This window comes from Sceloporus occidentalis, unplaced genomic scaffold, assembly GCF_023333645.1.
Source record: "Sceloporus occidentalis isolate IW3139 unplaced genomic scaffold, rSceOcc1.0.p SCAF_29, whole genome shotgun sequence".
Classification (NCBI taxonomy): Eukaryota; Metazoa; Chordata; class Lepidosauria; order Squamata; family Phrynosomatidae; genus Sceloporus; species Sceloporus occidentalis.
The window spans coordinates 3,849,622-3,862,672 of NW_028317009.1; the positions used below are offsets into that span (position 1 = coordinate 3,849,622).

The 13,051-nt window shown below is 46.6% G+C and overlaps 1 pseudogene; it reads right to left on the reverse strand.

Annotated features, from left to right (window-relative positions):
* Positions 1–208: 208 nt before the first annotated feature.
* Positions 209–13,051, reverse strand: part of LOC149299118 (ryanodine receptor 3-like) — a 208,647-nt pseudogene continuing 195,804 nt past the window's right edge.

Consider the following 13,051-nt stretch of genomic DNA (forward strand, 5'->3'; position numbering starts at 1 on the left):
TTTTATAATCCCCCCCCCCCTTTCCTGTGGTCTCTGCCCCCCCCCCCCCATGTGCACTCCCTCAATATGAAAGCTGTAGACGCCACTGGATATATGTGACATTATGCTGATGAAAGAGCTATGTATACTTAGTGAAATAATGACCCGTTTTATTGCATGTCATATAACCGGCTGTATGGCAGGGGGAAATAATAACATGTATTTGTCTTTACGTGTGTCCTTTCTGTAGGTTCCGGCTGTATTTCGGGATTCCTGAGCGTCGCTGAAGACCCTGCAGGAGCTGCCGCTGTCTATCCGCCTGAATGTGGATGCCGACCTGGTGCAGGTAATGCCTTCTTTCCTCGATGAGGAAAGCACAATATTCATCCTAGCACAAACGCGTGCCAGATTAGATTACCGCAAAGCTGATCTCTTTTTATACTAATCAATCTTTGAATCTCCACCGGTCTCCAGACACTTACTCGAAGAATATGCAGCGTTTGTTATCTGATTTTAATAAAAGCATTTTTATTAGCATGTGCGCTGTGAAGCTCGAGGCAGTTTGATGAATTGTGTGCCCGCACCTGCATACAGGTCCAAGACGTTACTGACCCTTTCAGCACCAGGGGGCTAGGGCCGAACGGCGGGGTTATTAGAATCAATGTTTTCAGTTTCTAGCCCGCACGGATCGGCAAAACAATTATGAGGGTTGTTTATATTTGCCAAAGAAAGACCGTGGCATGAGTTATGGCGGGTAAAGGTCATGGAAAACCCTTCCTGTAAAATATAGGGGGTATGTAGATTCATTCTTAAAGAAACACTCATCTGCAGACAGCAGACAAGCCCGAAGGCTTGTTGTTTCCTCAGAAATCTCATGGTGCTGTCACAACCGCAAGGGATTTTTTGGTAGGCGCGTGCCAATAAGGTCAACAATGATCACCTTTTGCCTCTATTTACATGTTGTTATACCCAGATCCCTTGAAAGTAGTTGCCGTCGCACAGGACATCTTTTAGACAAAACTCGGGAAGAGATGCAGTAGCCAGATCGCTGCTCGTAGACAGCCGTTTCTTCCTTCATGGAACTCGTCAGCGTGAGGTTGCGATACTGGGGGTATCCGTGAAATACCATTACATGAGGTATGGTGGGAGATAAAGGTGATGGAAAACCCTTGCGCTTAAAATTAAGGGGTAGTAGAAGCATTATTATTAAACACTCATCTACAGACACCAGATAACTAGGGGCAGGCTGGTTGCCCCCCATGAATCTACATTAAAACGGCCGCGCCGCCGCCCATTTAAGTGGCCGATTGGGCCACGCCAGGGCCGTCTTTAATGCCCGGAGCATCCGCGGTGTGCCGGCACACCGAGATGCCATTGCAGCCGATGCGGCTGTGACTCTTAAAGCTGCCGTAAGACATGCTGTTAACATTGGAGGTGTTTATGTTGATGCTTTCTGCCGGATGGTTTTATCTTTTTTCTCTCGTCTCTAGGAAGAGGTTCCTCAAGAAGTCCCTCAGTTGAAGGTAAAGAGCTCTTGAAGCTTAGCTCCAACTATCGCTAGTCAGGTGGATAAAGGGGCATCATCTGTGGGCTCCACGCAAGAGTCACTTCCGTTGCTGAACCCGGGGAAAGATCACGGGGGGGGGGGCGACAACCACCCAGCATCCCGCTTTGTCCGCACTCGACGAGGATCTGGAATTTCTGCTGGGTCTGGAAGCTCCGCTCACAGCAGAGGCAAGCGGTAAGCCCACTGTGGGAGCAGAATGTGAGGAGAATGACCAGCAGGCGACACCCGAAGGCCTCGGTAAGTGAAAGAGTTTGCGACGTGCATTCGGTCTTTGCCCGGTCTTTTTTTTGTAATGCCTCTACGCTCCAGAGAACAAATGTCCTGTTTGCGACTGGTGACGTGCGGGGCGCTCACAGCCAGCTCCAGCGGGGGGTTCACGCAAGTAAGCGATCAAAGAATACCCCCCCCCACACACACACACACACACACTCTGGCTTGCTCATGCGCAAACAAACAGCTCTTCCATTGGTTGAAATGGGAGAGCTTAAATGCCAGTGAGTGGCCAAATGTAGTGCAGGCCACAGAGGGAGGGAGGGATGCCCTGCAGCTCTCGAGGTCCATGCATCGAATGTGTACTACGGCGCTTACAAAGTACTTGCGTGGTGAACCCGGTTATTGTGCTGTCATAAGATGCGCGTGTTGTTTGTTTGTACCGAAGGCAGCTTTTTAAACGCAAGCTTTGCTGTCTCTTTCATTAAACAGGGCTGGATCTTTACAGCTGCCTGAACAGTTGTAGTTGTTATCCAATTTCCTCCAGAATTCTCAAGCAAGCACTGGATCGACGTATCGTACAGCGTGCGGCTGAAACCGCTAAAGCTCTACTCCCAGGAAGGTTTGTCGTACGGGAAGAAACGAAAACCTTGAGAATGTGGCTCTCAAACACCAGCAAACAAAGAAACAAACTCTTGGTGGGCTTGTCATAGATGAGACGCAGTCAGTCAGCTCCATCTGTGTTTGTTTGCGAAACTACCCGTTGACCGTAGAGCGTCGGCTCCTTTTAAAACGGAGAGAGACGGCAGGTAAAGATGGTAGCGACGCATCGATCGACTGGGCCTGCTTTGAGCAGAGGACTAAACCGATGGAAAGTAAATCTAGAGTAAAATGTTGTCCATGAGATATTCTTTGAAAATGGTTGTTTGTGGCTACTTGAAGCAAGCTCTCGATAATACTCATCCGTCACCTTTTTTGCAGACACCGACGTTATGGAAGATGTCGGTTCAGTTGCTGATGAGAAGCAGACAGAGATGACTCAAGAAGATGTCGAAGACCGATTGGACAGCGTGAGACGTGCAAATTGCACACGGCGATGTGTCGTCACACCGCCGGGAAGGACGTTTAATCCGAGCGTGGAAAGGGAGTCATCCCCGTTGCGATATCGGGCACAGACCGTCGTTAAGAGTATGTCAGAGGGAATGTCCTGCGCTAGGTAGGGAAGTAAAATGTACGACGATTGTGTATTTTGCGTCACTTGCGAGAATAAAGGCGTGCTTCTCTCGACCGTTTTGTATGTGCGCGGTAAGACACCGAGCTCAGACGGGCGACTGTTTATTGTATTTGAAGAGAAATGCGTAAAGAAGTTAGCAGCATCGCTACAGCACTCAGCAATGAGCAGAAAGCAGTGCTCTCCCAGGGGATCAGAGTTTTGGCTTTTGGTGACTCTGTCATCCGAGCCGGTGTTTGTTTGTATTGTTTGCGGAAACAATCACCGGCAGGGAAGAAGTCCCAGCAACGTTCCTGGTACATCTTCCGTACGTAGGCTTCCTTGAAAGGATATGAGTGGCGAGCTGGATGCGTCCGTGAAAGCATCCCTATCATCGAGTTAATCTGTGAGCAAGTGGGATTTGATGAACAGATTTGGTTGAACCCGAACCTCTAGCGGTTGAGCAGAGTGTAGTTGCTAAGTGAAATGTCAAGGTTATGTGAAATGTTCAGAATGAGGATATATTCTTTATGGTAAAAGAGGAGGAGGGAGCAGATCAGGGGTAGGCGCTGCTATGTTTAATGATGCCTCGGTGCAATAACACAAAGGGTAAGTAAGTGGAATATATGCATGTAGTAACAACAACATGCAAAGCTTCTGTAACATGGATTCAGTCTAACAAACAAACAGCATACACTTACACACCAACTCAAACAAACTGACAAACATTATGCATCGTCACGTATAGATATGTACATGCAGAGGGGTAACACAATCAATGACATAGTCATGAATGATTGATAGATGATACTCTTGTTCTTAGGTTTCATTGTTATTGTAGAAAGGTAATGACTCGATGAATGTGTACGTACCTGTCCGGTATGTTCCGTTTCATCCTTATTAATGATATACATTAGAAAGAACCTGGCAAACACACAAATGGAGAGATGATGATGATGATGTTTATGATGTTTATGTAAACTGTGGAGTGTGGTAAATTGTGAGATAAACTGTCTGGATTGATGAGTACAGCTAGCGGTTCATGAGCTTTTGGGAAGCACTGTGTGTCTGCAGTCTAGGAGGTAGCGATGGATTATCATCTACATGTAAGGAAAGGTTTCATGTTGTTTGTCATCAAATAGATAGACAGACAGATAGATAGGTAGATAGGTTTCCTTTTTGGGGTCTGTTTGTTATAGTGAAAGTGTAGAAGGAAGGAGTAGGTTTGAGGAGTTTTTGAGCCGAGTGGGAAGGTTTGAATAATTTGACAGCTAGAGATGATGCAGATATTCCGTTTGAGCACTGAATAAGATTGCAGTGCATGGGCAGCACTCTCTGCACACATTATTGGCTGATGGACAGCAACAACTGTGACAATGGAAAGGTGGTCGTGAATAGAAAGAAACAGGTAGGTAGTGTCGTCTATGTGGATTTTGTCATCTTGATTGGTGAGGAGTGACATGTTTGTTGTTTAGTTGACAGATGATAATCTCTATCCTCTTAGGGGAGGATGTTGTGGGCAGTATGGTTTCATGGCTATGGAAGGAAAGAGGGAGCGAATGAGTGAGATGTGAGGTGAGTCCATGAGACATTTACAGATGGATAGTGTGACGGAAGCCTCCATCACTGGGACCACATGTCATCACCGGCTGAGGGGATTATCTCTGGCAGACAGCCAGGATCTGCCATCTGGGAGTGAGCACCATTGTTTCGGTTTAATGTTGTATAAATCAGTCCCCCCCCCCACCTATTGTACGGTTAATCCCGTTACTGCCCCCGTTGTCTGTGGGAGGCGGATTAAGGGTGGCGGTTTGTGTCCCAATTTCTTGTATTATGTTAATGTGTGTTTTGCTGGATCTGTCCAGTCGTGTGTGTGAGAAATAAATGAGTCTTTGTTTGGTTTTACCCTACACTGAGCCTTGGCGAGTGACTAGGGAACCGGGGAAAGTGCGGTGTCCCGGGCTAAGGGAGCACAAGACAGCGGAGGTAGTCGGTCGGACTAGCCAGCTCCGTGACATTGGTGGCAGCGGTGGGATTTCTTCTTAGTCTGAGGGACAATTACTTTCTCCCGGGATCGACCGACAGGACGGCAGACTTCGGTCGCCTTGACGAGGACACGGATGTGGTGTCAGAATTCCAGGGGCTGCTGCGGGCCATCCTCTCCTGCTACACCACTACTCTGCCAACAGAACAATACCAGAATCTGAGGCGACTGGTTCGACGGTCACTACGGCAGAGGGCTGTTATTTGTCGCTTGCCTACACTTTGTTTTCAAACCGTCATTTTTTTGATATGAATAGACTTCAGGTGTCTAAAGAAGTTGTTTTGAGCGAAAATGTGGGTTTTGTAAATGTGCAGAATCAGATGATTGCAGGAAGGGTGATTGGCGAATGAGTGTGATATATGCAGTGGCGTAGGTGAGGGGGCCATGGACCCCCCTACGTTATGTTGTGCCCAACCCTCCACCCCCCTTCCCCCGGAAAGACAGTTTTTATTTATTTTTGCCGCAGCTGGCGAGTGGTTGGTCAGGAATATGTGGGTTCAGCAACTGCTTTGCGTCTGTCTCTCGCCTCGGTGGTAGCGTTTCATGCTGAGCGCAGGTATATGGTGTCCTATTCTGGCAGTCAGCAGTGAATCAGCGTGCACCGCGGCAAAGCAGGGAGATAGAGGCCTCGTGATCTCACTTCCGGACTTCTACAAGGTAAGTGAATTTCAAATGGTGGAGAGGGGAGATAGTGAGGAAGGGGTCGATAGGGGGAAAGGAGGCTAGCAAGAATATTGAAATAAAGAGTCTGAATGAGAGAGAGTGTTGATGGATTAATGCATTGTGTGAATGAGTAAGTGAGAGAATTAATGAATGTTTGAGAATGCATTCATGAATATGTGTCAAAGGTTTGTGTGAAAGAGTGAAAGAATAAATGGTTGTGTAAATGAAAGTGAATCAGTGAGTGACTGTAAAAGTGTTTGTGCGAGTCATAGGTGTATAATAATTGATTTGTCAAAAAGGCAAAGATGGTATAAGCAGGGTGTTTAAGCATTGGGGAACCAAGATGGCCTAGGCAGGGTGTTTATGGGACAAAGATGGTATCTATGTTTGTAATTTATAGGGCTGAAACAACGAATCGATAAAATCGATAATAATCGATAACGGAAATCGTTGTCGACGATTTCCGTTATCGATTAATCGAGTGATCGATTCGTTGTTGGAGCCCTCGGCTCCTTTTACTTACCTCCGCGAGCGTTCCCCGCTTCCGCTACACGCTCTGCACTCTCCGCCTTCTTTTAGTTGTGTGACGGATGTGACGCGTTCCGGAGGTAAGTATTCTTCACGTCTGTGCGAATCGCTCTGTGCGAGTGGCTCCGTTCGCACAGAGCGGTTCGCTCTGTGCGAGTGGCTCCGTTCGCACAGAGCGATTCGCGGAGGTGGTGGTGGGGTTTCAGGGGATGCAGGGCAGAGTGGGGGTGGGGGGGCAGGCCAGGGTAGGAGACTGAGTGCAGGGCAGAGTGGGGGTGGGGATGCAGGGCAGGGTGTGAGTGTGGGGGCAGGGCAGCAGACTGGGTGCAGGGCAGAGTGGGGGTGGGGGTGCAGGGCAGAGTGGGAGACTGGGTGCAGGGCAGAGTGGGGGTGTGGATGCAGGGTGTGAGAGTTGGGTGCAGGGTGTGAGTGTGGGGGCAGGGTGTGAGTGTGGGGGCAGGGCAAAATGTGGGGGCAGGGCTGGGTGCAGGGCAGAGTTGGAGACTGGGTGCAGGGGCACAGTGCAAAGTGCTGGGTGCAAAGTTCTGGGTGCAAAGTGCCAGGGCTGGGTGCAAAGTGCCAGGGCTGGGGCAAAGTGCTGGGTGCAAAGTGCCAGGGCTGGGTGCAAAGTGCCGGGTGCAAAGTGCCAGGGGTGGGGCAAAGTGCTGGGTGCAAAGTGCCAGGGCTGGGTGCAAAGTGCTGGGTGCAAAGTGCAAAGTGCTGGGTGCAAAGTGCCAGGGCTGGGGCAAAGTTTCTTGAACAGTAATAGTCCACCTCTTTTCAGAATGTTTGGGGTTATTTTGTTTCATAAATATTGTGTTTGGGTTTTTGTACTTTGAAAATATTGTTTTTTTATTACATCATAACAAAATAAGAATGTTAATGTAAATTTTAAGTTGTTTTTTAACATCCAGTTCATTAAATTGTTTTATATAAACCAAAATTTTGCATATTGTTTTTTTTATCCGATTAATCGATTAATCGAAAAAATAATCGGCCAACTAATCGATTATTAAAATAATCGTTAGTTGCAGCCGTAGTAATTTATAGGGGGGGGGGGCAGAGATTTTATGTGAATTCCAATTGATCTATAGCTGCAAAACGGTATTGTTGTGTTATTTTGTTAATATTGATCTGTTGTCATGCTATGTTTCCATACATTATTTATGTACACCTACAAATACCGGATTTGTATTGTGTGTTCAGTTGACCAATACCTGGAGTGCTTTTGTCATGTGTTGTTTATTTGATCGATACCTTCAGTGCAGAGTTTACATGCGATTTCCAGGCGATCTACACCTGGAATGCTGGGTTTGTGTGTTCTATAGATCTATACCTGCGATGCTATGTTTCCATACGTAAATTATGTATAGCGGCAAATGCCGGGTTTTTATATCTTATTCAGTTGCATGTGCTGTTTTCATACGTTCTTTGATCTATACCTGAACTACAGGGAGTAACTATGGTTTAGTGAATGAGGGGACAGTCAGAAGGAGGGAAGACTCCCGACTCTCACAGTCTTTCCCTGATCTGCAGTCAGTGTGGCAAATGATTTGAATCATCTTGTTTTGGTGTGGTAGCGGAGGGAGTGATTGCATGCTAGGGAGTGTGGAAGGGGGTCCAAGCAAATGCCACAAAGACGCCACTGGATATATGTGACATTATGCTGATGAAAGAGCTATGTATAATTAGTGAAATAATGACCCGTTTTATTGCATGTCATATAACCGGCTGTATGGCAGGGGGAAATAATAACATGTATTTGTCTTTACGTGTGTCCTTTCTGTAGGTTCCGGCTGTATTTCGGGATTCCTGAGCGTCGCTGAAGACCCTGCAGGAGCTGCCGCTGTACATCCGCCTGAATGTGGATGCCGACCTGGTCCAGGTAATGCCTTCTTTCCTCGATGAGGAGAGCATAATATTCATCCTAGCACAAACGCCTGCCAGATTAGATTACCGCAAAGCTGATCTCTTTTTATAATAATTAATGTTTGAATCTCCACCGGTCTCCAGACACTTAATTGAAGAATATGCAGTGTTTGTTATTTGATTTTAATAAAAGCATTTTTATTAGCATGTGCGCTGTGAAGCTCGAGGCAGTTTGATGAATTGTGTGCCCGCACCTGCATACAGGTACAAGACGTTACTGACCCTTTCAGCACCAGGGGGCTAGGGCCGAACGGCGGGGTTATTAGAATCAATGTTTTCAGTTTCTAGCCCGCACGGATCGGCAAAACAGATATGAGGGTTGTTTATATTTGCCACAGAAAGACCGTAGCACGAGTTATGGTGGGTAAAGGTCACGGAAAACCCTTCCTGTAAAATATAGGGGGTATGTAGATTCATTCTTAAAGAAACACTCATCTGCAGACAGCAGACAAGCCCGAAGGTTTGTTGTTTCCTCAGAAATCTCATGGTGCTGTCATAACCGCAAGGGATTTTTTGGTAGGCGCGTGCCAATAAGGTCAACAGTGATCAACTGTTGCCTCTATTTACATGTTGTTATACCCAGATCCCTTGAAAGTAGTTGCCGTCGCACAGGACATCTTTTAGACAAAACTCGGGAAGAGATGCAGTAGCCAGATCGCTGCTCGTAGACAGCCGTTTCTTCCTTCATGGAACTCGTCAGCGTGAGGTTGCGATACTGGGTTAATGCTTGAGGCTTTGGGGGTATCCATGAAATACCATTACATGAGGTATGGTGGTGGATAAAGGTGATGGAAAACCCTTGCGCTTAAAATTAAGGGGTAGTAGAAGCATTGTTATGAAACAGTCATCAACAGACACCAGACAACCTTATGCGGACGAGTACGATGAAGGAAGAAACAGCTGGCGACGAGCGGTGAAATGGCTATTGCATCTCTTCCCGAAGGCTGTCCTGTACAGCGGGCAATGACTTTCAAGGGATCCGTGTGTAAAGGTGGTCATTGTTGACCTTGTTTGCATGCGCCTACCCAGAATCTCTTGCGGTTGTGGCGTCACCATGAGATTTCTGAGGGAACGGCAAGCCTTCTGGCTTGTCTGGTGTCTGTACACGAGATATGTGTAATAATGCCGTAACCTAGGCCAAAGAAAGGAAATGTCCCCTTTTTGCGATGGTGCAATGGGTATGGAGCGGAGTTAAAGCAGCAGTATCGGAAAGAAGAACACACTCTGCGGAAACTCGATCCGTGCCGAATCCAATCTGTTGTATCACGATATAGATATATCATCAATCCCAATAGTTTGCGCTCTGGGATATTAGCGAGTGCGTTTGGGTTTGCTGGGTGTCCGATTGGATCGTTCCTAATGTGGATATAGAGCAAACTACACCTCTGCTTGCTATGGTGCACAGCAAAGGGTATTCAGCCGATTGTTTGAATTTATTATTCTCAGTGACATCTCTTTTATGTATGTAATGATTATTAATATCGAAAGAACATTCCACGCGTCCTTGTAGAGTATAATATATGATTTGGGTTAGATTGTTTTTAGTTTTGGTGCGTTGCTGCTCCTAGCTGTATGCTGTTAACATTGGAGGTGTTTATGTTGATGCTTTCTGCCGGATGGTTTTATCTTTTTTCTCTCGTCTCTAGGAAGAGGTTCCTCAAGAAGTCCCTCAGTTGAAGGTAAAGAGCTCCTGAAGCTTAGCTCCAGCTGTCGCTAGTCAGGTAGCTAAAAAGGGGCATCTGCGGGCTTGACGCAAGAGTCACTTCCGGGCTACAACCACCCAGGATTCCGCTTTGTCTGCACTTGATGAGGATCTGGAATTTCTGCTGGGTCTGGAAGCGCGGCTCACAGCAGAGGCAAGCGGTCAGCCCACTGTGGGAGCAGAATGTGAGGAGAATGACCGGCAGGCGACACCCGAAGGCCTCGGTAAGTGAAAGAGTTTGCGACGTACATTCGGTCTTTGCCCGGTCTTTTTTTTGTAATGCCTCTACGCTCCAGAGAAGAAATCTCCTGTTTGCGACTGGTGACGTGCGGGGCGCTCACAGCCAGCTCCAGCGGGGGGTTCACGCAAGTAAGCGATCAAAGAATACCCCCCCCCACACACACACACACACACACACACACACTCTGGCTTGCTCATGCACAAACAAACAGCTCTTCCATTGGTTGAAATGGGAGAGCTTAAATGCCAGTGAGTGGCCAAATGTAGTGCAGGCCACAGAGGGACGGAGGGAGGGATGCCCTGCAGCTCTCGAGGTACATGCATCGAATGTGTACTACGGCGCTTACAAAGTACTTGCGTGGTGAACCCGGTTATTGTGCTTTCATAAGATGCGCGTGTTGTTTGTTTGTACCGAAGGCAGCTTTTTAAACGCACGCTTTGCTGTCTCTTTCATTAAACAGGGCTGGATCTTTACAGCTGCCTGAACAGTTGTAGTTGTTATCCAATTTCCTCCAGAATTCTCAAGCATTGGATCGACGTATCGTACAGCGTGCGGCTGAAACCGCTAAAGCTCTACTCCCCGGAAGGTTTGTCGTACGGGAAGACACGACAACTTTGAGACTGTGGCTCTCAAACACCAGCAAACAAACAAACAAACACTTGGTGGGCTTGTCATAGATGAGACGCAGTCAGCTCCATCTGTGTTTGTTTGCGAAACTACCCGTTGACCATAGAGCGTCGGCTCCTTTTAAAATGGAGACAGACGACAGGTAAAGATGCTAGCGACGCATCGATCGACTGGGTCTGCTTTGAGCAGAGGACTAAACCGATGGAAAGTAAATCTAGAGTAAAATGTTGTCCATGAGATATTCTTTGAAAATGGTTGTTTGTGGCTACTTGAAGCAAGCTCTCGATAATACTCATCCGTCACCTTTTTTGCAGACACCGACGTTATGGAAGATGTCGGTTCAGCTGCCGATGAGAAGCAGACAGAGATGACTGAAGAAGATCCCGGAAGACTGGTTGGACAGCGTGAGACGTGCAAATTGCACACAGCGATGTGTCGTCACACCGCCGGGAAGGACGTTTAAGTCGAGCGCCGAAAGGGAGCCATCCCCGCTGCGATATTGGGCGCAGACCGTTGTTAAGAGTATGTATGTCAGAGGGAATGTCCTGCGCTAGGTAGGGAAGTAAATGTACGATTGTGTTTAGCGTCAGTTGCGAGAATAAAGGCGTGCTTCTCTTGACCGTTTAGTATCTGCGCGGTAAGACACCGAGCTCAGACGGGAGACTGTTTATTGCGACGGGCACTTTATTGTATTTGAAGAGAAATGCATAAAGTTAGCAGCTTCACTACAGCACTTACCGATGAGCAGAAAGCAGTGCTTGACTTTGGCATAAGATTTCACTTTCAGAGAATTCTAGATAGTTGTTTAAGATACATTCCAGCAATCATCAATCAGCTGTCATTAAAAGAAAAACGAAATAGCAACCCAATGCAGTTTTTCATTTCATACAGTAAGACAATGAACAGCACAACTTTTAGTCATTTTAATAGACTACTGGTAAAATTCCAAAAGAATAAAACACATGTTGCATATGTCTACAGACGGTTAAGGCACTTAATCGATTGAGTTTGGGTCTGTCAAAATGTTAACAACAACGTTTCTCCTTTTTGTTATCTCTTTTTCCTTCAACTGCTTGTATAGAAGTTATTTAGGGTGGGAGGTAAAGGTGATGATGGGAACCCGTTCCACTTAACATTAAGGGGTTACGTAGAAGCATTATTAAACAAACAAACACTCGGTTACAGACACCAGACAAGCCGGAAGGGTTATTTTCCTCTCAGAAATGTCATGGTGCTGCCACAACCACAAAGGGATTTTAGCGGCAGGGTTTTCCATCATCAGCTTTACCCACCATAACCTATGTTATGGTTGTTTTTGTTGACCTCCCAGCCTCGAGTATGAAGCCAGTATGACAACCTCCCGTTAAGAAGCATGAAACAGCTGTCCAAGAGCGGCGATCTGGCTATTGCACCTCTTTCCGAGTTTTGTCTAAAGGCTCTCCCGTACAGCGGGCAATGACTTTCAAGGGATCCGTGTATAAAGTGGATACGGAGGCAAAAGTTGATCATTGTTGACCTCGTTTTCATGCGTCTACCCAGAATCCTTGTAGTTGTGGTGTTGCCATGAGATTTGTGAGGGAACAACAAGCTTTTTGGGCTTGTCTGGTGTCTGTCTGTAGATGAGATCTGTTTAATAATGCCTCTACTACCCATATCATCAACTGCCTGAAAATGGCAGAAACAAACAAACAAACAAACTACAACAACTCTATATATTATTATTTATTCTATCAATCAATTCTCCTTGATTAGACTCTTGTATCTTACAAAGGTAAACAACGTGTACAGTTTTGAAGTGTAAACCATGGCTGTGTACAGTTTGGTGTTTGTTTTTGCTAACAACAAACACCTAAGGCTGTAGCCGTTGTAACGACAGATCCTATTCTTTCAGGGTAGCGAGCGCACCGTTTTTAGAGACAGACACCATGAACTCCATGAATGTGGAGTCTGTGACTAGCGTAAGGTTCTTACAAGTGATGTCGTCAAAAGTCAATGGCAACTCTTTCTTTAAAAGATAGAAATACAAAGAAAAAGACGGGGGAAATCCTATGCATGCTGCTCCAGACACGAGATCCACTCTTAAGTGGCGGCCGAGTCAGTTTTCCTCTGTCTGTGAGTCGAACGGATGCCTCAGTAGTGTGTGTGTGTGACAATAGGTATTGTGCATTTCAGATGGGTGTCCATTAGCCTTTGTGTTCTGGGGCAGCCAATGGTGGCTCTTGAATAGTGAGCTCTGTGTTTATGTGACTGATTGATGGATGGCATACTGGGTGTTGGTGTAAACGTGTGGCTGTAGGTCTTTTCTAGATTCATTCAGATACGGTGTAATGGTTTATCAGCGACGACTCGAT